Source organism: Ornithorhynchus anatinus, chromosome 1 (genome assembly GCF_004115215.2).
Source record: "Ornithorhynchus anatinus isolate Pmale09 chromosome 1, mOrnAna1.pri.v4, whole genome shotgun sequence".
In the NCBI taxonomy this organism is placed as follows: domain Eukaryota; kingdom Metazoa; phylum Chordata; class Mammalia; order Monotremata; family Ornithorhynchidae; genus Ornithorhynchus; species Ornithorhynchus anatinus.
In genome coordinates, this window is record NC_041728.1 from 98,037,868 (window position 1) to 98,040,480 (window position 2,613).

At 46.2% G+C, this 2,613-nt stretch overlaps 1 non-coding gene across 1 annotated transcript; it reads right to left on the reverse strand.

The window, feature by feature from the left end:
• Window positions 1-1,712: 1,712 nt before the first annotated feature.
• LOC114817061 lies at window positions 1,713-1,850 on the reverse strand. The gene has a single exon (XR_003764909.1). It is a non-coding gene; the product is annotated as a small nucleolar RNA SNORA7 (small nucleolar RNA).
• Window positions 1,851-2,613: the final 763 nt, after the last annotated feature.

Below are 2,613 nucleotides of genomic sequence, written 5' to 3' on the forward strand. Positions count from 1 at the left end.
TAAGCACTTTTTATGTGTCATTTCCTCTTTTTCCATTCCCTTCTGCATCCTCTTGACTAGTTTCCTTCATTTCCCTCTCCCCATTAGAGCACGGGCTTTGGAGTCAGAGGTCATGGGTTCGAATCCCAGCTAGGCCACTTGTCAGCTGTGTGATTTTGGGCAAGTCACTTAACTTCTCTGGGCCTCAGTGACCTCATCTGTAAAATGGGGATTAAGACTGTGAGACCCACGTGTCTACCCCAGTGCTTAGAACAGTGCTCGGCACATAGTAAGCGCTTAACAAATACCAACATTATTATCATTAATTCCCCACCCTAATCCCACAGCAAACATATACATATCCATAATTTATTTATATGAATGTTTGTCCCCCCCTCTAGACTGTAAGCTTGTTGTCAGAGTCAGAGGTCTGCCACTTGTCAGCTGTGTGACTGTGGGCAAGTCACTTAACTTCTCTGGGCCTCAGTTACCTCATCTGTAAAATGGGGATTAAGATTGTGAGCCCCATGTGGGACAACCTGATTCCCCCGTGTCTCCCCCAGCGCTTAGAACAGTGCTCTGCACATAGTAAGCACTTAAATACCAACATTATTAACATTATTATTGTGGGCAGGGTATATGTCCTTGTATTGTGTTGTACTCTCCTAAGTGTTTAGTACAATGCACTGCACACAGTAAGTGCTCATTAAATATGAAATATGATCAACTGATTGATGTGTCAAGCACTGTTTTAAGTGCTGACATTGATCCAAGTTTATCAGGTTGGATACAGTCCCTCCCCTCTTGGGACTCATAGTTTAAGTAGGAGGGAGAACAGGTATTGAATCCCCACTTTAATCATAGGTATTTGTTAAGCATTTACTTTGTGCCAGGCACTGTTCTAAGCATTGGGTTAGAGAGAAGATAATTGGGTTGGACACAGTCCCTGACTCACATAGGGTTCACGGTCTTAATCCCCATTTCATAGATGAGGGAACTGAGGCCTAGAGAAGCTAAGTGATTTGCAGACAATCAGCAGACAAGTGGCGGAGCGGGGATTAGAATCCATGACCTTCTGATTCCCAGGCCCATGCTCTATCCACTATGAGGAAACAGAGGCACAGAGAAGTGAAGTGATTTGCCCAAGGTCACACACCAGGCAAAGGGCAGAGCCAGCATCATCAATTAATCAATTGTATTTATTGAGCAAGTCCTATGGGCAGAGCACTGTACTAAGCATTTGGAAGTTTAGTACCCAGATCCTTTGACTCCCAGGCCCATGCTCCTTCCACTAAACTATGCTGCTTCTGTTTATTAGCCTTGTTGTCCCCACTGAGTCAGTGCCACAAAGCCACAGAAGCAGCATGAAGCAGATTGACTGTCATGTATCAAAATAAGGGCTCCACATCAGCTCCAGTTTATGATGGACACATCCTCTGTAACTACTGGAGAATGCACACTGATCAGTACCATCCACCTACATACATACACTCTCTCGTGTCCGTTGCCTTGTCTTATGCTGTCGAGTTGTTTCCGACCCATAGCAACGCCACGGACACATCTCTCCCAGTATGCCCCGCTCTCCATCTGTAATTGTTTTGGTAGTGGATCCATAGAGTTTTCTGGGTAAAAATACAGAAACGGTTTACCATTACCACCTTCCGTGCAGTAAACTCGAGTCTGCACACTCGACTCGCTCCCATGCCACTGCTGCCCAGCACGGGTGAGTTTTGACTTGTAGCAGATTGCCTTCCACTCGCTAGCCATTGGCCAAACTAGGAATGGAATGGACAGGCCTCTGCTTGACTCTCCCTCCTGTAGCCGAGACTGGTAGAGGACTGGAAACTCTCCAGGTGCAACTCAGAGAGGGGCTTTTGTCCATTAGCTGCCAGCATTTCCACTGGGTGTCTACTGGTCCTTTTCATCACCCGTATCCCTCCTCAGTTGGTTGGTTGGGTTGTACCAGTGACTTGCATGATCCTCTGTTTCAGTCAGTAGGTGATGTTTCCTCATGTTGGCCTCACTTCTTTGTTGCCTCCATAAATTTCAAGCAAATTTGTCTCCGCCACTACTCCTCTCTTGGACTGTAAATTCACCACCTTTCTCCAGAGCCTAAAAAGACTCTAGATGTCCAAACGTTAACCCCTCTAAAGCACATTATTCAGTTACAAACTACACAGCGATTACAAGCTTCATTGGTGCCTACCCCTACCATCTGTCCTAGGGCCACCGTAGAAGCTGATCTTTCTTGAGGCTGTAGAAAATGGAGCGATTGCTTGGTATGGGATAGGCCTTCTCCAAACTCCTGATGATAACACCTCAACTTCTTGCCTTCAGCTCCATGGAGAGAAACTGGAATCGGGGGTATATTCCCCCTTTCCTTGGAATCAATGAATCATATTTACTGAGTGCTTACTGTGTGCGGAGCACTGTACTAAACGCTTGGGAAAGTACACTACCACAGAGTCACGCTTGCATGGATGAGAAAATCCAACATGGCCTCAGATAGGCCCAGCATTTGAATGCCTGGAGATGGGAAGCTTCAAGGTTGGGGATATTTTATCTGGAACCAAACTTGTGATGCACCTTGGCTGAAAGGTGGTTGGCAGACAGGAGATCTCTGAGGGATCTGGG